This window comes from Syngnathus floridae, chromosome 1 (genome assembly GCF_059516105.1).
Source record: "Syngnathus floridae isolate MCC-2025c chromosome 1, RoL_Sflo_1.0, whole genome shotgun sequence".
Classification (NCBI taxonomy): domain Eukaryota; kingdom Metazoa; phylum Chordata; class Actinopteri; order Syngnathiformes; family Syngnathidae; genus Syngnathus; species Syngnathus floridae.
The window spans coordinates 24,225,686-24,248,494 of NC_142413.1; the positions used below are offsets into that span (position 1 = coordinate 24,225,686).

At 42.7% G+C, this 22,809-nt stretch overlaps 2 long non-coding RNA genes across 4 annotated transcripts; one reads left to right on the forward strand and one right to left on the reverse strand.

Annotated features, from left to right (window-relative positions):
- Positions 1 to 862: 862 nt before the first annotated feature.
- Positions 863 to 13,447, reverse strand: LOC148404714 (uncharacterized). Of its 2 annotated transcripts, none has more exons than XR_015861360.1 (3): positions 13,198 to 13,447; positions 5,025 to 5,259; positions 863 to 2,317 (listed from the first exon to the last, which is right to left on the reverse strand). It is a non-coding gene; the product is annotated as an uncharacterized LOC148404714 (long non-coding RNA). The 2 variants fall into 2 exon arrangements; XR_015861357.1 differs by having other exon boundaries at positions 13,224 to 13,442.
- LOC148404715 (uncharacterized) lies at positions 12,984 to 22,205 on the forward strand. 2 transcript variants are annotated; one of them, XR_015861361.1, is made up of 2 exons: positions 12,984 to 13,375; positions 19,112 to 22,205. It is a non-coding gene; the product is annotated as an uncharacterized LOC148404715 (long non-coding RNA). The 2 variants fall into 2 exon arrangements; XR_015861362.1 differs by having other exon boundaries at positions 12,984 to 13,189.
- The last annotated feature ends 604 nt before the right edge of the window (positions 22,206 to 22,809 follow it).

A 22,809-nucleotide genomic window follows, 5' to 3' on the forward strand; every position in this document is an offset into this window, starting at 1 on the left:
CCCACGTTTGGAGGATTTAATGATTTGGAGTGACACGAGGTATGAAAAACCTATTTATGTTATAGTTATTTGATATATTTTATTTTGTGTAGCAACTTGTATATGTTTTTATCATTACAGTTCAGTAGTTGTTGGCTTGTTGAACTCTTGTTTTGTTAAATAAAGAGCCGTTTACCAAACCCACGTCTTTCCTGGTACTTTGTTAACGCTACAATTTGGTTATATACTAGATCTGTGTGGCGCACGTGTGGCGTTGTTGACATAAAGGACAAGGAATTTGATTGATGGATTTAATGATTAGGAGTGACACAGATGGTTTGATAATATTGTTGTTATATGATAGTTATTTGATATATACTTTATATATCGTTATATGAGTCTGTGGAATAATTAGAAATGCAACTCACGACGAGTCCGATGTCAGCAGCGCGGCACATATGCGGCATTGTTTACATAAACGATCAATGGATTTAATGGATTGGAGTTCTTCTTATCGTGGCTACAAGGCAGTTAGTTACAAGGCTTAGCTAGATGTGGTTCAGCCACAGCTGAACACATTTCTGTCCCTTCTCAATAAACTTTGCTAAGTCTGGTGCTGTGCAGGGTGGCTAAGATTGTTCGTTTTGCAGAGGAAAACCCTTCGATGTTCACAGATAGAATTGTTAATGCTGGTCGTGAGGAGGTTCCTCGTTTCCAAGATCGACCTTTGTGTCTATCTCCAGGCATGATGTTGTTTTCTGTTCTGTAACTTTGTGGCTTGTATCCTGCAGCTTTCGGCGTAGCTTGTAGCGTAGCTTGCAGCGTAGCTTGGAGCGTAGCTTGTAGCGTAGCTTTGTAGCGTAGCTTATAGCTGTGTTGTAGCTTGTAACTTTCCTTAGCTTCATGAATTGGAGTGACACCGATGGTTTGATAAACGTGTTATTTATGTAATAGTTATTTGAATAACTCTGAATGTTACATCAGGCCCGTTCTCAGCTCCTCGTTTGTGTATATGTCACGTTAGCATACCGTATTGTTTAGCCTGTTTTTACTGGTTCATGTCTGTTCTTGGTGTTGGATTTTGACAAATAAATTTGCCCCAAAAGTGCGATTTATACTCCAGTGCGACTTATATATGTTTTTTTTCACTTTATTGTGCATTTTATGGCCGGTGCGACTTATACTCCGGAGCGACTTATAGTCCGAAAAATACGGTAAATATGATACGTGTGTGTGTGTGTGTGTGTGTGTGTGTGTGTGTGTGTGCGTGCATGCATGTGTGTGTGTGTGTGTGTAACATATGTAGATGTGACATGTTGTAATGGTTGTTCGTCTCTGTGTGCCCTGCGATTAGTTGGCAACTGTTTCAGGGTGTCCCCCGCCTACTGCCCGATGACTGCTGGGATAGGCTCCAGCACGCCAGCGACCCCTGTGGGGACAAGCGGTATAGAAAATGGATAGATGGATGGACGTTATGTTGTTAATCTTGGTTAAACAGCATTTTGTACCTCAATTGTTGCCGATCCATTTATATACATTTCGTGTGTCGTGTCAGGTAAATGCATTCGGGAATGTTGCAGAGATATATTTTGTATGTCAGCTTGCAGTTTTACAAATTGACTTAAGTAAAGTTTTTGAAGAGGATTTTGGCGTCCTGCTGCTTTTGTTGGGAAACCTGTTATCTATCTGCCGAGCTTGCGGGCACACACAAGCGTGGGGGAGAATAGTAGATGTAGCTAAAGTATACATACTGTAAATGTGTTTTTAGAACTCTTATTATTATAACAACTTTTTAATAACAAGTCAAGTCAAGTTTATTTACATATATAACCCTAAATCACAGGCAAGTCTCAAAGGGCTTCACATGTACAAAAAATTGACAATTATTCTCAAACATCCCCTGATCTTAAACTCCCAGGAGGGCAAGGAAAAACTCAAAAAACACCTACTGGGGGAAAAATGAGAAATCTTGAGAAGAGACCACAGATGGGAGGATCCCCTTTCCAGGATGACCAGGCTGCAATGGGTGCAGAGGGGGCACACAGAACACATAATATAAAACAATCCAAAGAAAAAGTGAATGTCCAATTCAAAGTGAAGAGCTGCAGGAGGTGCCCTCGATTCACCTGGCAGTGTCTTCGAAGGGGGTAATCCGCTGCAGGCTGCAGTTCCCTCATCCTCATTGGTCCGCGAGAAATCCAGACAGCCGTTGTCTGTTTGGGTGTCACCAAACCACCTCCCCAGCCAAGGTGTACGTACTGCAATTGTGTGGGAACTCCCTGCCTTCTGTTGGTGTACGGGGGAACTTTCATGCCATAATTCCTCAATTGTACTGATGCTGCAAGAAATGAACCGCAATGTAGCGAGGGATTATATACATATATATATATATATATATATACACATACAAACATACATATATACACTGCTCAAAAAAATTAAAGCAACAGTTTTTTATCAGAGTATGGCATGAATTCAATTACACTTTTCTGTTAAGGTTTTGGTCAGGTACGCGGCAGAGGGGGTTGTTAATCAGATTCAGCTGCATTGGTGTTGATGGAATCAACAACAGGTGCACTAGAAGGGCAACAACGAGATCGTCCCCAAAACAGGACTGGTTTTGCAGGTGGAGGCCATTTCAAGTTCCTCCCTCTTGATCTTTTTTAACTGGTTTTCCACAAGTGTTGGCTTTAGCTAGAGTCATTATCACGACTGGGAGCATGAGGCAATTTCTTAACCCTCCTGAAGCTGAGCAGATTGTCCAACTCCTCCAGGATGGCACATCCATACGTGCTGTTGCAAGAAGATTTGATGTGTCTCCCAGTACAATCTCCAGAGCATGGAGGAGATTCCAGGAGGCAGGCAGTTACTCTAGGAGACCTGGACAGGGCCGTAGACGGTCCTCATCCCATCAGCAGGACCGATATCTGCTGCTTTGTGCAAGGAGAAACAGGTTGAGCACTGCCCGAGCCCTACAGAATGACCTCCAGCAGCCTACTGGTGTGAATGTGTCTGTCCAAACAGTCAGAAACAGACTTCACGAGGGTGGCCTCAGGGCACGACGTCTTGTAAGTGTACCCTGTGCTCATTGCTCAGCATCGTGGAGCTCAATTGGCATTTGCCATAGAACACCAGAATTGGCAAGTCCGCCACTGGCGCCCTGTGCTTTTCACAGAGGAGAGCGGGTTTACCCTCAGCACCTGTGATAGACGCGAAAGGGTCTGGAGAAGCCAAGGAGAGCGCTATACTGCCTGCAACATCATTCAGCATGACCGGTTCGGTGGTGGGTCAGTGATGGTCTGGGGAGGGATTTCCATGGAGGGACAAACAGACCTCTACAGGCTAAAGAACAGCAGTCTGACTGCCATTAGGTATTGAGATGAAATCCTTGTACCCATGGTCAGACCCTACGCTGGTGCTGTAGGTCCTGGGTTCCTCCTGATCCACGACAATGCCCGGCCTCATGTGGCAGGAGTATGCAGACAGTATCTGGAGGATGAAAGAATTGACACAATTGAATGGCCCTCACGATCACCTGATCTAAACCAGATAGAACACTTCTGGGACATAATGTTTCAGTCCATCAGACGCCGCCAGGTTGCTCCTCAGAGTGTACAGGAGCTCACTGATGCCCTTAGACAGATCTGGGAGGACATCCCACAAGACACCATCCGTCGTCTCATTAGGAGCATGCCGCGACATTGTCAAGCATGCATACAAGCACGTGGGGGCCACACAAGATACTGAAAATAATTTTGAGTTGCAGAAATTGAATTTAGGCAAAATGGACGAGCCTGCCACATCATTTTTTTTACTTTGATTTTTAGGGTGTCTATATACTGAGCCCTCTGTAGGCTGAAAACCTTTATTTCCATCAAAAGACGTGGCATCTTTTTGTTCCTGAGACATTAAACTGTCCATATCAGTATAGATTCCAACATTTTTGCTGTCACCATTGAAATCTGATGTATTTTCAAAGTGTTCCTTTATTTTTTTTTAGCAGTGTATATATATAGTATATACTGTCATGACGTGAATGGAGCTGGGCGACCAAATGCAGCTCGGACCAGGGTTTATTGAAGAACTCATAAGACAGACTGGAGGCTCGACGAGGGACAAAACTAGAACAGAACAGACTGGAGACTAGAAACAAGAAAGAAGAAGACATGAGATGCAAACAATCCGACAGGGGAGTGAGGGGCAGACAGGACTTAAATACAAGACAGCTAACGAGAGGTAGGTGAAGGTGATCACACCGATCAGGGCACAGGAGGGGAGGGGCGAGGACACAGACACGCGAACCGAAACTATGACAACATTAAAATAAGGAAATGAACTTTGACAGATCTTGACATACACACACACACACACACACACACACACACACACACACACACACACGCACACACGCACACACAAACATACACACAAACATTACAGTTCTGTTTTTCTTCAGACAAAAATGCTTTTTGAGGGACTGAACAGATTAGTGAAATTTCACTTTATTTAATGGGGAAAACTGATTCGGCATGTAACTACCAGCTTGGTCACGAATTGAACTTAAGGTCGAGGTACCACTGTAGTAGATTAAATATATAAATTGTTAACAACCTTTTTTTTTTTTTTACAAGCTATATTTTTACAGAATTTCGAATTCAACATGCGTCCTTGTCTAGTTCACTGGCGGAGCTAGAGTGTGGGCTGTGGGCTCCACATGAAATATGCTTCAGATTTTTGCGGGAGTTACCGTCTCCCGTGAGGAACATACAATGAATGTTTATCACCGTTTTCTGAAGAATTTGGAGTTATTTTTTTTGGGGGGGTATTTTTGCAAACTGAAATATCTTATCTTATCCGGAAAAAATCCTAGTGCCACCAGTGATCAAATCCTAAGTCTATTTAGTTATTTCCACATGCATGCACAAAAACGGAATTAACCAAATTGAGTTAAGGATATGATCCTCATCTGCTGAAGGCCTGTGCTCTGACGCTGGGTGACCCACTACAGCGTATCTTCAATGTGAGTCTGGAAAAAGGTGTGGTACCTCAGCTGTGGAAAACGTCGTGCATCGTCTCCGTCCAAAAGAAATCACGACCTGCAGAGCGGAATGACTTCAGACCGGTCGCGCTGACTTCACACATGATGAAGACTCTGGAGCGAAAGCTGCTTTAACATCTCAGGCCTCAGGTTCGGCGTGCTGTTGACCATCTACAATTTGCGTATCAGGATAAGGTGGGGGTGGAGGATGTTGTTGCCTACATTCTGCATCGCTCTCTCACCTGCACAAGGGAAAAGGGGGTGTGAGAATTACTTTCCTGGATTTCTCTAGCGCCTTTAACACCATTCAGCCCATGTTCCTGAGAGACAAAATGTTGGTGATGGGCGTGAGCTCACACCCGAGGCCATGGATAATGGAGTCCCTGACGGGCAGACCTGACGGGCAGACCTAAGTATGCGCGCGTGGGATGCTGTAAGTTAGGCATGGTGAGTAGTCGCGTGAGAGGACCGCAGGCAACGCTGCTCTCTCCCTTTCTATTCACCCTGTACACCTCTGACTTCCAGTACTCTGAGTTTTGCCAAATGCAGAGGTTTGTGGACACCACTGCATTTATTGGCTGCATTAGGGATAGACGGGAGGAGGACTTTTTACTTAAACTGAATTTTCCTCATTCATTAGGACATTATGAATAGAAATTGGGTTGCATGTGTTGTAAACATTTTTTTATCATTTTTGTAAATCAAGAAAGTTAATTTGTACAAAAACAGTAGTAGTACTATTGGTAACAGTAGCTGTAGTCGTAACTGTCTGTGAATGAAAGTGCCGACAAAGGAGCCAGCGACACAGTATTGTCAAAATAATGAGCCAGAAATTCAAGAATTAAAGGGGAAAGAAAGCACAGATGCCTGTGTCTCAAAGGTTTAAGGCTGCTGAGGTCCCTACATAACATTTTGCATAACTCTTTTTGGTAAAGTCTAACTCAGTGGTTCTTAACCTGAGTTCGATCAAACCCTAGGGGTTCGGTGAGTCGGTCTCAGGGGTTCAGCAGAGCCTCCACTGTGAAGGTCCGAACACACCTGATTTATCGTGTAAATTCGTGATAATGTACCTATATCTGAAAAGTTCTCGCAAAGGCACGCTGATTTGCAAGTATGTAATTTGTTGTGAGTTCATGCATTGTGTTGGTTTTGTTCTTTCAACAAGGTGATGATCATGCACAGCTCATTTTGTGCATCAGTAAAAAACATTTATAGCTTGAATTTGAATGTAATATTTTTTTCGCTAAAGAGGGATTCGGTGAATGTGCATATAACCTCCAACAAGGTGAAGAACCACTGGTCTAACTGCATTTTTGCGACTTTTGCCTGAAAAAGGTAACTTATAGGTAGTTACTTTGGTAATTACTTGAATTGACCAATTAATTGACTTTAAATAAATTAAAGTATCTAAGTTATAACAGATACTTTAATTCAATTCACAAAATCAAACAAATATATTCAATGGAACAGTTGACAACACAATTGCAGATGAGGAGTGTTAGGGTTTTCAGGTTAGTTTGATCCTATGATTATGTTGGAATGTAACCTGTAATAATTAAACTCGCTTGTCCTGTCTTAACAAAAGTAGTAGAACAAAGTGCTAAGATCTTTTGAACTGATTGACTAGCTGCAGAGGAAGCAACCAAAGTGTTTTGTTCGTGAAGGACCCCCTGCTGTGCTTTGATCAGTCAGGGGCTTCGACCATTTGTCTACTCTGTCCCCCACTCTGTGCTTTGATCAGCCAGGGGCTTCGGCCATTTGCCCACTCTCAACCCCCACTCTGTTTCTCTTAATAAATATCCCCTCGCAGGAACAAGGGTTCAGACTTCATTCTGGAGTGAGTGAACTCTCCACCTGCAGGTGTCAAAAAGGACTTACTTGTCTCCGTGTGGTTCTTGCAAGATATTGTTTGAGTGAACTAATCTCTAACAAGGAGTGCTAATTTTGAAGATGGAGAACATTCTTGTTGGGTAGGATATGAATACTTTGTGTTTGTATGTCTTTTTTTCTACCTTGTTTTTGTAATACATGATGCAAATTGTGTGTCAGGGGCCAATCTCAGGACAATTATTGGTACAATGTTTGTTGTCAGTGTTGACAGTAAAAGTAAATAAAAACAAAAAGCAAAGAAGTAAGTTTGATGCCAAATTAGTTTATTAGTTATATTCATCTGCCTCAACATAAAAATGACAAACAGTTGTGCCCATAGTTTCTTGGAAGCACATTTTTAACAGTAAAAAAAAAGTGACTTTTGTCTTTCTTCTGTCAGGGGTCACCACAGCGAGTCACTCGCATGAAGACTACATCACATACAGTCGTATGCAAAAGTTTGGGCACCCCAGATCATTTTTAAGATTTTCCTTTATCAATTATTGGTTGCAATTCAGCAATTTCTGTTAAATACTATATGTGTCATATAGCAAACAAAAACAGTTATATATGAGAAGTGAAATTGTTTATAGGATTTATAAAGTGTGCAATCATTACCTAAACAAAAGTAGGCAGGTGCATAAATTTGGGCACCCCAACAGAAAAATGACATCAACATTTAGTAGATCCTCCTTTTGCAGAAATAACAATCTCTAAACACTTCCTATTGCTTCCAATGAGAGTCTGGATTCTGGTTGAATGTATTTTTGACCATTCTTCTCAACAAAATATCTCCAGTTCAGTCAGGTTTGCTGGTTTCCAAGCATGGACAGCCCCTTTAAATCACACCACAGATTTTCAGTAATATTCAGGTCTGGGGACTGAGATGGCCATTCCAGAATGTTGTACTTGTTCCTCTGCATGGATGCCTTAGTAGATTTTGAGCAGTGTTTGTGGTTGTTGTCTTGTTGAGGTATCCAGCCCCAGCAGAACTTCAACTTTGTCACTGATTCTTGAACATTGTTTGCAAAAATCTGCTGATATGGACTTGAATCCATGTGACCTTCAACTTTAACAAGATTGCCAGTAACTGCACTGGCCACACAGCCGCACAGCATGATAGAACCACCACCAAATTTGACTGTGGGTAGCAAGTGTTTGTCATGGAATGCTGTGTTCTTCTTCCTCCATGCATACCGCCCTTTGATATGTCCAAGTAACTCAATTTTAGTTTCATCAGTCCATTGCACCTTATTCCAAAAAGAAGCTAGCTTGTCCAAATGTGCTTGAGCATACCCCAAGCCACTATATTTATTGCATGTGCGCAGAAAATACTTCTGCCGCATTTTGTGCGCTGAATAAGTGTCACCATCTGCATGAAGATCATGTTGTAGGTCTTTGGAGCTGCTCTGTGGGTTGATTTTGTTCTCACCATCCTTCGCCTCCGCTTATCTGAGATTTTTCTTGGCATGCCACTCCGGGCCTTAACTAGAAATGTGCCTGTGGTCTTCCATTTCCTCACTATGTTCATCACAGTGCAAACTGACAGCTGAAATCTCTGAGCTAGCTTTCCATGACGTTGAACAATCATTGTTTTCAGGTCAGTTGTTTTGAGGCTCCCATGTTGCCACTCTTCAGAGAAGATGCAAAGAGGAGAACAACTTGCAACTGGCCACCTTAAATACCCGTATTTCAGGGGTGTCCAAACTTTTTGCAAGGAGGGCCAGATTTGATAAAGTGAAGGGACCTGGGGGCCAATAGTTTTTTGGGACATTTTTTAACTACAAAACCTTTATACATATACATACTGTTATAAAACAAATATCATTGTCCCAATTGTCTTTATTTTTAAATGACAAAATAACCACATATAAGCCACTCAGGCAAATGTGAACAACTCTAAAAACACAAATTCTGCCTTTCCTTCATATCTGAAGAGTCAGATAACTGAACAAAATACCTTAAATTTACATGTGTTTAAAATTATTTTTGCCTCATGAACATTTTCAACAGGAGTTATAAGTAATGCAAAGTTAGCTGTTATTATTAAAACTTAAAACAAGTGAATTTTGCTCTTGTCATTTACAATGTCTTTCAGAATAGTTTGTGTCACGTTTACAGGTTCATAACTAAAGGGACATGTGCTTTCGGGAGTTTGCAAACATATTTATTAAGGTTGTGTTAAACTTCTAATCATATTAATATCTAGTATTGGAGTGCTCGTGTGGATTGGTGGGGGGCGAAGAATGTGCAGGCAAACTGCATGAACTTGTTTTCTTCGAAGTGTTGTGGAATAGGCCCGGATAGGGAGTACCGGACGAGAACACCTCAAGGTCGGTGAGGAACGAGAACAACAGCACGTCTATGTGGCCGGACTTCGCGGGGAAAACCCAACCGCCTGACCTCAGCAACACCTGGACGGGGAGGAGATGGCCATCGACCAATCATCTCACAATATTTTGCATGCTTTAATATTCATATTGTGTTTCTTCAAAACTGGGCAACCTGGAAGAATGTATCGTCTTTTGAAGTCCCAATGATTGTCACACACACAACTGGGTGCGGTGAAATTTGTCTCTGCATTTAACCCATCCCCGAAGGGAGCAGTGGGTGGTCACAAAAACGCACGAGTTTTAGTGTGAGGGACCTGGGACCCAGGCCTGTATTAGTGCGCTTTGTCAGGAATAAACAATTGGTAAATTTGGTCTGATTGATCTACTGGTCTTCTCTTTGACAGAACGAACTCGCAAAATTGTTAGGTGCGCCAGTGTGTGGATTAGGACATAGCAATTTATGTGTTAAGTGTTGATCGCAATTTGGAGTCAGATCAATAACTAAAATCCGTAACCTAACAATAACATAAACAGTATTAACAAGGCCACTTCGTAATATTTAATATTAAGTAATATTTACTTTTGATTTACTATTGATTTACAGGATTAACATGGCCCACCCGGGGCTTACTCTGGCTTCCTGGATGAATTTTCAGAATTTGTGGCTGATCTAGTGACAAATGCAGATAATATAGTTATCATGGGTGATTTCAACATCCACATGAATTCACCGTCAGAACCACTGACTTCGGCATTTCAAACTTTAATCGATACGTGTGGTTTTACGCAAGCTGTACAAGCAGCAACGCATAAGAATGGAAATACCTTAGATCTGGTATTATCCCGGGGACTAGCAACCTCAAATATAGCAGTACTGCCATACACTACTGTTCTGTCTGATCATTTCTTAATAAAATTTGAAATTTTAGTTCCTTGTCAAAGACAAGAGAGCAATCGGAATTATAGCAGCCGTAATTTTAACTCCATGACTGCAACTGCGCTGTCTGAGTTACTGTCGCCGGCAACCGCCATGTTTCCCGCATACAGCGGCTCTATCGATAATCTTACAAATGAATTCAATGCGACATTATTAAAAGCCATTGACTCTGTGGCACCGCTACGTCTGAAAACTCGCCGTAGATGGCCAACTCCGTGGTTCACAGATGAAACACGTACGTTTAAACAATTATGTAGAAAGCATGAGCGCAGATGGCGTTTAACCAAACTTGAGGTTTTCCATCAGGCATGGAAGGACAGCCTCCTGAAATATAAAGATGCGCTAATTTGAGCAAAAACTCGTTATTTTTCGCAAGTCATTAATCTTAATAAAAACAATCCTAAATACCTATTTGATACAGTGGCAAAGCTAACTCTGCGCCAGCCGACCCCCGATAGCTCCTTCCACTCAGCTGACGAGTTTATGAAATTTTTTGCTCAAAAGATTGAGTCCATTAGGGACGAGATCAAGAATACCATGCCAATCGCTCCGCCGGTTACTAGCGCTGGGGATCATGCAATAACCCTCTCAAATTTTGAAAGCGTGTCCCTTGAAATGCTTACAAAATTGGTTAGTACGGCTAAACAAACAACATGTTTACTCGACCCGCTTCCAGCCAAACTACTTAAAGAATTATTTCCAATTTTAGGACCGTCCGTCTTAAATATAATCAATCTGTCTGTTTCCTCTGGGATAGTGCCAATAGCCTTTAAAACCGCTATTATTAAACCACTACTTAAGCGAGCAAATCTTGACCCGGACTGTCTCAGTAATTATAGGCCAGTTTCAAACCTCTCATTCATAGCAAAACTTCTCGAAAAAGTAGTAGCGCAGCAGCTTATTGATTACATGGTCGCTAATAATCGATATGACTCCTTTCAGTCTCGTTTTAGAGCTAATCATTCTACAGAGACAGCACTTGCTAAAGTGACTAATGATCTCCTCATAGCTATGGATTCAAATACGTCATCTGTATTGTTACTACTCGATCTTAGTGCTGCCTTTGACACCGTAGACTTTGATATTTTATTAGGGCGTCTTAAAAGTTGTGTTGGTATCTCAGGGTCAGCACTCAGCTGGTTCAATTCCTATCTATCAGGCAGGACGCACGGAGTGGTCCATGGTAATACGTCCTCTGAGCTTTATAATGTTACGTGTGGTGTTCCACAGGGATCGGTACTCGGACCGATTTTATTTAATATTTATATGATTCCGCTTGGGGACATAATACGTAAATATAATATTAGCTTTCAATGCTATGCGGACGACACCCAGTTATATATGCCATTATCGATGACAGATCCGCGGGACTGTTGTAATCTCGAGGCGTGCCTTGCGGAGATCAAGCAATGGATGTCTCTCAACTTCCTTCGTCTTAACCCAGATAAAACTGAGATTTTGATAATTGGTCCTACTCGTTATCAACACTTATTTAAGGAAACCACTATAACTACAGATAACCGGACTATCACTCAGAGTGATACGGTAACTAATCTCGGGGTAATATTTGACCAAACGCTCTCCTTTCAAAAACACATTAAGAATATAACCAGGATTGCATTTTTTCACCTTCGTAATATTGCTAAGATTCGTCCTATCCTCTCGACCGGGGATGCGGAAACCATTATACATGCGTTCGTTACGTCGCGCCTGGACTACTGTAATGTATTATTCTCTGGTCTTCCTAAATTCAGTATCAAAAGTCTACAGTTAGTGCAAAATGCCGCTGCGAGGATGCTCTCACGGTCAAGAAAATTTGATCACATTACCCCAATATTAGCCAAATTACATTGGCTCCCGGTCCATTTAAGATGTGACTTCAAGGTTCTTCTACTAACCTATAAATCACTGCATGGCTTAGCGCCTTCATATCTCGTCGACCTAGTCGTTCCTTATGTTCCGTCTCGTAACCTTCGTTCGCAAAACGCTAGTCTTTTAGTTATACCGAGGGCCAAGAAAATGTCTGCAGGGTCTAGAGCATTCTCTATTCGGGCTCCAGAGCTTTGGAATGCCCTACCAATGGATATTAGAACTACTACCTCAGTAGAAACATTTAAGACACGTTTAAAGACACATTTCTATGAGATGGCCTTTAACTAACTTGTGATGGCCGATTTGGCCGGAGTTTGTTTTGCTCTCTCTGCCCACCCCCTCCCCGGCTGGGGAGGGGGTTAGGTGGCTCAAAAGCTGATCGCGGCTAGCTGGATTCTCGGGGACCAATTCAAGATGAAGGAACTGCAGCTCAACCCCCTTGAAGACACGGCCAGGACAACCGAGGGCACCTCCGACATCCATTTTTTCATTGATTTTCATATTATGTATTACTTGTGCACTCTCTGCATCCATTACAACCTGGTGATCCTGAAAGGGGGATCCTTCCATATGTGGTCCCTTCTCAAGGTTTCTCATTTTCCCCTGGCAGGGGTTTTTTGAGTTTTTCCTTGCCCTTTTGGGAGCTTATGATCAGGGGATGCTTTGAGAATAATTGTCAATTTTTGGCTATGTGAAGCCCTTTGAGACTGTTTGTGATTTAGGGCTATACAAATAAACTTGACTTGACTTGACTTGACAGAGTTGGGCAAGTTCGACATCTGACATGCCAATTTCCCTCGTCATTGTCTCATCGTTGTCACGTTGCTCTGAGCCAATGATCCCGGCTTTCCAGGAAGCTTGAATTGTGCCTCTTAAGCATGTCTCTATGTCTTTGCCATTTTAGAGGGTCCTAATGCTGTTTTCTTTGCACAAACAATTGTATTTATTTATCAATGGTGGCGGAGGTACGTAATCTACGTGTTACGTAAAGTCCTCTGATTGGTTTACCGCCCCAATCTACGTAAAACGTAATGTCCTCTGATTGGTTCATCAGGTCTACATATTACGCCTGTTTATTACGTCTCTGTGTGGTGGAATCCACACAAAACAACTTTACAGACTTGCACAAACAGTAGGATTTACTTATCAATGGCGACGGAGGTACGTACTTTGCATGGACAATAATATTATTTACCAATGGTGGCGGAGGTATGTATTCCTCTACGTGTCACATCCAGTCCTTTGATTGGCCTACCGCTATATTACGTCTCTATGTGGCAGAAGCCACACAAAACAACTTTGCAGATTTGCACAAACGATAGTATTTATTTACCAATGGTGGCGAAGGTACGTACTCCTCTACGTGTTACGTCTAGTCCTCTGATTGTTCTTTTTTTGTCCCGATCTACGTACGTAAAACATCTGATTGGTTCATCGCGTCTTGATATTATGCCTGTGTATTACGTAAGCCACACAGACTTGTGAATGTGGTCCACACAAAAGGCGCATCTTATTAAAATGCGCACTTTCATTACACACTGTAAGATGAAGCTACTTGAGATGTACAATTTCTTCAAAAAGGAAACAGAAGTGTTTAATTTCATTGTAGTACAGGCTTTAAGACATCCAACCATATTGTATATATCTCAGAATTTGCCTCTAAATTTAATGTATATTAATTTTCATGTTCATACAAGCAGGCCAATGTCCCACGTGTTATGGCTAGCAATAGCATGTTTTCTACTGAGAAAGCAGATGATAAACTTACCTCCACAGACGTTGCAGTCGCTGGTATTGGATTGGGATTTTCAGATGTTGGCCCATTTCCACTGACAAAATGCAGAGAGCATACGTATGTGTGTGACATTCTTTTACTGTAAATCCCTGCCGCTTACAAGATTCTAAACAGCGAAGGCATTTCTCCTCAGCTTTGATAAAGATATGAAGAAAACTTTCCCCTCATATGATTTTGAATCGACAGTCCGGGAACGCAAATCAGCTGTGAGGGTTTACAGATTATCTTGATCGTATGATTATGTTGGAATGTAGACTAGAATTGTTAACTTTGTTTAAACCTTTTACCTTTCCTTGACTCTGAAAAGTTTAACCATTCAGTTGTTGAAACTTTCCAAATGGTGTGGAAACATTCTTGCTTAGTTAGTCATCTAAAATGCTCCACTAGTTCCTGTTTCCACGACCTTGTAAAACAATGAGCTGGGACACTCCGCACTGATTAACCAGTTGCTGAGGTGACCACCCAACATGTCCAATGTCACCCCCACCCTACATGTTCTCAATAAATATGCTCTTGCAAGAGACCAAAGGCAGACTTTGTTCGAACATTGCTGTACCTACAGAAACAAGAAAATTCTCCACTTGCAAGTGTTTAAAGGGCATACTGTCTGTATCCAAGTTTAACAGACCTGCACCCTCCCCCATATAACAGCAAAAAAGGTCAGGGTCACATCATTAGAACTCCTGTACAAACAAGAAGTATGACCAATGCTGCTAGATTTTCCCGAAATTTGGACAATGCTGATGTAGCAGTTGAAGGGGTTACCCCTGTTGCAGAAGACCCAGATAAATGGGCAGAAGACATGGCTGGAATCATACATTCCTATAGACTGAATGGGCATGAGGCAGGAGGAGCTGCAATGTCTTCGTTGGGAAAAGACTGGGCCAAGCTCAGAGGAAATTATACAGGTAGAAATAACCAAGGGCCTTTTCCCTATCCCGTTGAGGGAAATCAATTGGGAGGGGAGTATGCAGCACAATGGAATGATCTTGTGCAAAGAGTGAGAACTATATTTCAAAGATGAGTGAATTATGGTCATTTGGCGGGAATAAAACAGAAGCCTGGGGAAGATACTGACGATTTTCGCTTAAGATTTCAAAAAGAATTCAAGGTGCATAGTGGCATCCCATTCAATGATCCAGCTGAGAGTGCTTATCAGCAACAGCTTAAAAATGCACTCCTCACTAATTTCCGCCCTGAAATAGGCAACTGGGTGAGGAAACACTTAGTAGAAGTGGACACTGCAATGACCATGCAGTGGGCCAGACATGCGGAAAAAGTGATCAAAAAAGGCAAAAGTTCTGATGTATTTCATCTAGACAATGATGATGATGATGAACTAGATGACGATACAACAAGTCTTCTTCCAAGGGTCCCAACGGGGTAGCGGAAGAGGTAGAGGCCAACAAGGTCAAAGGCCACCATACAATTCAAAACCCCCATCAGATTCTGACAACTGTCGGAACTGTGAGAAACGTGGACACTGGTCAAAAGAGTATTTTAGAAAAAAACAAAACCAATCAAAGGGTGGAGGAAGGGGCAGAGGAAAAGCCAACTTTTCAGCATGACTAGATTCCTCCTCCCCTTTGACCTCTTGCGCTCCTACAGAGGATGAAATAGTAGATGTTCATACAGCCTGGGACATTCTGAGTGTATTAAAAGAAAAACAACATGTTACCTTAAACGTTGGAAGAAGTGATGTAGAGTTTTTGTGTGATACCATAAAAACTAACGTCCCTAATCTGAAGGCCTCCCAAAATACAATTTGGGTGAAATCTGCCCATCAGGGCAGGTACACAAGGAGAGTATCTCCAATCTAGTTGAAGTGAGAGATGATGAAACTGGAAACATGGCTTCAGTCTCGATTGCCCTATCCCCAAAATGTCCCATAAACCTGCTGGGACGAGATCTGATGACTCGGTTGGGAATTGCAATAATTCCAGTAAAGGATGGTATGCGAGCATGTAGAGTGAGAGATGTAGACTCATATGCTGCACAAGCAAGTGAACAGATTTGCTGTTCCTATGACATCTCTCCTGAACGGAATCCCAAGCTACCAAGCAGTTTACTGAGTGAAGCTCGAAAACAATTGTCCCGACCTGAATCAGAAATGACTTGTAATCAATTACATGTCACCATGAACATTCTCACTGATCCACAAGATGAATATTTTGAAAGTTTTCTCAGTGACACAGAAGTAACCTTGACAATCACTGTTCTGTACTCTGATCGCAGGTCATTTGCAGCTGCTGCTGTGCTCCTGCCCGCTCCTCAGAAAGACAAATACAAGTTGTCAGCTGTACCTCACATTTCATTGTTTAAACCTCACAGTATAACATGGGCAGATGTGGATTGCCGAATTAAACTTGCCGGCTCTGTCACTGATTATGAGGACAAAGGTGATGGGTGGAGCTACAGTACCAGTTGTGACATGTGGAAGCAAACAGTGTGTGAAGTGGCTTTTGGAAGGGAATGCACTTATGTGCTCCCCTGACTAGTTAATGTTTGTTTAACTGAGATGGAGGAGAGGGAATCGGCTGCGCTTCCTGAAAAACTCTGGACAAAGGGCCCATCTGATGTAGGACTTTTAACGTCCATTCCCCCAGTACAGATCAAACCAAGATCAGAGTGGCGTCCAAGAGTTAAGCAATATCCTTTAAAACATGAGGCAATAAATGGGATTGCCCCTGTTATAAATGATCTTTTGACAGGAGGAATCATTAGGAAGTGTTCGGATTCTCCTTGCAACACTCCTATTTTTCCAGTCCAAAAAGCCAACAAAATTGATTGGTGAATGATACAAGATTTACGAGCAGTAAATGAAGCAGTGCAGACAAGTGCACCTAATGTGCCTGACCCACACACACTTCTAAACACTTTGAAGCCTAACCAGAAGTTTTTCACAGTAATTGATCTTAGCAATGCATTTTTCTCAGTGCCAATCCACCCAGACTCACAGTTTTGGTTTGCGTTTACCTTTAAAAAACAAAGTTATACGTACACCAGATTGCCACAGGGATTTGCTGATAGTCCAACTATTTTCATTCAAGCTATCATGGCCTGTTTGGCTGATTTTCAAATGTCAAACAAAAGCCAACTTCTAGTTTATGTAGATGATCTCCTGATAGCCTCTGAAACTGAAGCTGCTTGCAAGAAAGACTCCTTAGCTTTGTTACACTATCTCTGCAAAACAGGGAATAAAGTAAGCAAAAACAAACTACAATGGGTCAGACAAGAAGTGAGCTATTTAGGTCACACGTTGTCAGCTGCTGGAATACAGATACAGAAAACCAGAAAGCAAATCATTGCAGATGCACCGAAACCTGAAAGAAAAAAAACAAATGATGTCATTTTGGGGGCTCTGCAATTACTGCAGAGCATGGATCCCACATTATGCAGAAAAGATGCAACCGCTGCTGAATATTGTGCATGGAGTCCCCATGGCAATGACAGAAAAAATAATATGGACACCTGTAGCGGATGATGCTTTTGTAGTACTGAAACAGGCTCTGATGGAAACTACAACCCTTATCTTGCCAGACTACAATAAAACATTTGTGCAAACAGCAGACTGCAGGAATGGTCTTATGACCTCAGTGTTGCTGCTGAGTTATGGCAGTTAGCTAAGACCAATTGCATTTTATTCAAAAAAATTGGATCCAGTGGCTCAATTCTTACCTGACTGTGTCCAAGCAGTATGCGCGGCAGCGCTTGCAGTAACACAATCCGCAGATGTGGTCCTCTTCCACAAAATGGAACTGCTAGTTCCACATGCTGTAGATGTGTTGCTACTGCAAAGCAAAATGAACTTTTTTTCACCTGCCAGACACCTGTCCTACACCGCTACACTTCTGTCACAACCGCATATTGTGATAAAGAGGTGTCATAAACCCAGCAACGTTGATCCCGTTGCCAGGGGATAGAACCCCACATAACTGTTTGGATGCTACTGAACACCTACAGCTGCCCAGACAAGATTTAAGTGACACACTATTTGACAAAGGGGAAAAGTGGTTTGTGGATGCATCATGTTCAAAGGATCCTAAAGGGAACAATCAAAGTGGTTATGTAATTGTAAAATTGCCAAACCAGACTGTTGAAGCAGAAAAGCTTCCATACAACAGGTCAGCGCAGGCTGCTGAGCTAATTAAACTAACAAGAGCTTGTCAATTAGCGGAAGATAAGGAAGTCACTGTATACACAGTCAGTCAGTATGCATTTTCTACTCTGTTCTATTTTGCAAAACAATGGGAGCGCAGGGGGATGACAACATCAACCGGTAAGCCGGTTACCCATGCCTCCTTGTTAAAAGACTTGTTGCAGGCTATCCATTTACCTGCTAAACGAGCTGTGTGTAAATGTGCTGCTCACACCACAGGCACAGATGAAGTCTCAAATGGAAACAGATTAGCAGACAAAATTGCTAAAGAAGCAGCAGCAGGGAAACATGGCCATGCAATTTTTTTAATAGATTCAGAGGACACGCAACTCATAGATAAAACTATACTGACAGATATGCAGGGCAATGTTCCAATGGTGGAAAAACGAATGTGGGTGACGAAAGGTGTTTTACCAAAATCACTTTTTAAGACAGCAGCAATTGCGACACATGGGCCTTGCCATGTGTCAACAGGAGGGATGAGGTCCATCATACATCAACAATCCACTACCTTTGGTTTAGATGCTTACTTGAAACATCTTTGTAAAACATGTCCTGTTTGTGTGAAACATAATCCATTAGGAAACATGAGCCCTAAGAGAGGCTGATTTCCAAAACAGTCTTACCCATTTCAAATCATGCATATGGATTTTATTGAACTCACACAAAGTGGACCTCACAAATACTGCCTAGTGAGGATTGATGCATTTTCCAAATGGGTGGAAATAGTTCCATCTAAACGTGCGGATGCCTTAACAGTGGCAAAAGCCATCTGCAAAGCCATCATACCGACTCATGGCATCCCCCAAACCATTTACAGTGACAATGGTCCACACTTTGTGAACCAAGTTGTACAGAACATGGCTGTACACCTTGGGATAACGTTAAAGAACCACTGCGCTTGGCACCCATCCAGCGCTGGCCGGGTTGAACGAGCAAACTCCACTATCAAAAGCAGGTTGAAAAAATGCATGGAAACAACAGGCAGACCTTGGTCAGAGTATCTAGACTTAGTGAAGCTCTATATGAGAATCACTTCCACTTCAGAAGGGCTAACACCTTTTGAAATCATCATCTGAAAGATGTGTCAAATGCAAATTTACTGCCGCCTGATCTTTCATCCTCACAGGTCGACAACCCCATCAAGCAAGGAGACTGGGTCTACACCAAGGTCATCAAAAGAAAGAACTGGGTCAGCCCACGATGTCAGGGACCATTCCAAGTTTTGCTGACTACCCCCACCGCAGTAAAGATTGCTGAACGGCCCAGCTGGATTCACCTCAGCCACTGCAAGTTGCAGAGAGTGCTGGACCCCTAATTCAGAGTGGTGGGGAAGGCTGACTACAAAGGGGCCTCATCGTTTAGGGTGGGGCGTCTCAATGTTGGTGAAGAATCCATCGATCCCCACTCTGCTAGGCGAGGAGATATCCCGGTGTCTCTGCCATCCTAGTAGCAACGGGGATCCATATGCCAGATGGATCCTCTGCTGCATTGTGGTTGGAGCGTGCTATGGATTGTGGGCTCATCTGAATGGACCGATCGACAATGTCAACCGTGGAAGAAGATGGTCACATGATGAGAACTTTGAGGACTGGTCGTGGGACCCCAGAAACCCATACGAAACCAACACTTGGTACCGGTATGTAAAGTTCACTGTGAGAGCTCACACACAGGAGGGGTGTTATGTATGTTCGAAACTCCCCCCTTCCTCCACACAAGTTCACTTGGAGGCCAGAGCAATGAATGTCACTGAAGCGAAATGTATGGCATTCATGGGAGGAGTTGGATATCAAGACCGTGCTGTCACAGTCAGTGATACCGACCCTTCCCACCCTGGACTTGCAGACGGTACCTGTGATCAGCTTTTCTGGACAAATCTCAATGTGACTGTTAAAGGACGAACATTGCCGCAAGTGGCCTACACAGAGAGACCAGCTGGAGTGAACTACACATGTTACATCCAAGGTAACGAGACCCACAAATGCATTAACGACGACTGCTCTCCAGGAGGAAACTGGATGGAAGCTTTGGACATCACCGCTGAGTGTCAGGATAAGAGAGCCATTTCAGGTGGTGAGGGCTCTCCGACCAACATGGCTGCACCATCAAACGGAACATACTTCATACAGAATGGCTGGTGGCTTTGTGGTCACAAGGTTTATCCGATGCTGCCCGCCAACTGGACAGGAGTGTGTGCACCGGTGTGGGTGACAGTCCACACCTACAGAATACAACATCATCAGCTGACGACAGCACACAAACTCTTATGGACGTCGACGCAGGGCTGTTGCAACCTTTGACCCTCATGACCCTGTCTGGGGTGTGAACGTTCCAGACGACCATAAAGTATGGTCCGTCGGAGACAAAGTTGTTCATGCGCTTTTTCCTTGGATCGGAGTTGAAAACAAGCACTCTACATCGAGACACTGAACTATCGTTTCCAATCTTTTGTGAATCTCTCGCTGCAGGTCAATGATGGACAAAACAGAGAGATTCAGTCTATTAGGTTAATGGTCTTGCAAAACAGGATGGTTCTGGACTTGCTGACTGCAGTACAAGGTGGCGTGTGCCACATTATTGGGACTTCCGGTTGCACAAACATACCAGGAGAAAATGACACACACATCAACGACGCCATGAATTCACTGAAGAACTTACAGCAGGCCATGTCAAATGACAAAGTCATCAATGGGATTTCTTTTCATGGCTGTTCTCTGGCAACTGGTGGCAACTGGTGGCAACTGCTGTTGAAATTTGTGACTCCTGTGCTTGTTGTGCTGGTGTTATTGTGCTTATTTGCAACCTGCGTTGTCCCGTGTTTGAAGTCTGCTGTATCAAGATCTTTATTTTCTACCATAGCACAGGTGCAAATACAACATATCAGAAATGTCAAATGTGATGACTATGATGCGCTGCAGAAAAATGATTGTGATGATGCTGTTTAGCTGAGCATGTTTTACAGAAATGATTTGACCATCAAAAATGCCTCACAAGTGATGGATAAAATGATGTACTGTTTCTGTGTTTTTCTTTTTCTTTTTCTTTTTTATTGATAGCATTCTGGTCGCCTAGGGCAGAGGGACCTTGTGAGACTTTTCCTGCATTGAAACATCTTGCCGCAGGTTTTTCACTTACACACTAAAATTGAACTGGAGTTTTGAGGAAAAACCTCATCTTCACTGGAAATTATTGCTGTCATTGTTTGTTGTTTTTATCATGTAGTATCACCCTTCACGATCCCCAACCCGTCCCCTATCATCTCTGTTTTTCATTGATCTTTTTTATAATTATTTTTACTATTCTTCCTTCTTCATTGTATTTTCTTCATGTTTGATTGATCGGGGTTGGCATAATCATATGATAAACAGGAGAGATATGTTAGGGTTTACAGATTATCTTGATCGTATGATTATGTTGGAATGTAGACTAGAATTATTAACTTTGTTTAAACCTTTTACCTTTCCTTGACTCTGAAATGTTTAACCATTCAGTTGGTGAATGTTAGAGATTTGCTCACTCAAACAATATTTTGCAAGAACCAAACGGGAGACAAGTAAGTCCTTTTTGACACCTGCAGGTGGAGAGTTCACTCACTCCAGAATGAAGTCTGAACCCTTGTTCCTGCGAGGGGATATTTATTAAGAGAAACAGAGTGGGGGTTGAGAGTGGGCAAATGGCCGAAGCCCCTGGCTGATCAAAGCACAGAGTGGGGGACAGAGTAGACAAATGGTCGAAGCCCCTGGCTGATCAAAGCACAGCAGGGGGTCCTTCACGATGTTGTATGAACAAAACACTTTGATTGCTTCCTCTGCAGCTAGTCAATCAGTTCAAAAGATCTTAGCACTTTGTTCTACTACTTTTGTTAAGACAGGACAAGCGAGTTTAATTATTACAGGTTACATTCCAACATAATCATAGGATCAAACTAACCAGAAAACCCTAACAGTGAAACTTTCCAAATGGTGAAGAAACATTCTTGCTTAGTTAGTCATCTAAAATGCTCCACTAGTTCCTGTTTCCACGACCTTGTAAAACAATGAGCTGGGACCCTCCGCACTGATCAACCAGTTGCTGAGGTGACCACCAAACATGTTCAATGTCACCCCCACCCTACTTGTTCTCAATAAATATGCTCTTGCAAGAGACCAAAGGCAGACTTTGTTCGAACATTGCTGTACCTACAGTAACGAGCAAATTCTCCACTTGCAAGAGCTTAAAGGGCATACTGTCTCCCGTGTGGTTCTTGCAAAATAAGTTAGAGTGAGCACCACTCTAACATCGGCTATCCTCCAAACCAGGGGTGGTGCTGGATTCTGTCCACAATTTAGGGAGCGCGTTATCTGCGCCTCACGGCAAAAGCCATTGCGAATCACCTGTTATCCAATTTACTCACTGCATGCTCGTTTGATTTCTTCAGATTTAGGAAAATGCTAAGACACTGAAGCACAAATTAGACTTACACAGGTTGGTTGAGTTCAATCACAATTCTTGTTTAGACAGCTCTGTTTTCAGGAACGTACAATACAGCGCTGGGCCCTTCAAGAGCGGAAAGTCTCCATTCAGAAAAGGCAACGTCCAAGGTTCTCTGGTTAGCTTATATCAGCTGCACATGCCAGTGTGGGCCGAGTTTGATGGGTGATGAGTCTTTGGGGTGGGGCAAGTTCGCCATGGGAGTGGGTGCTGGTTATGGGCGATTCGGTGTGTGTGGGGGCTGTTGTCTTCCATCTCGTCTTTCGGCCTTGGCGATCATCTTTGGCCGAGTCCTTGGCTGGCTCCCTCTGGCACCTGCTGGTTTTATCTCCACGTGACCTTCCAGTGAACATTCTT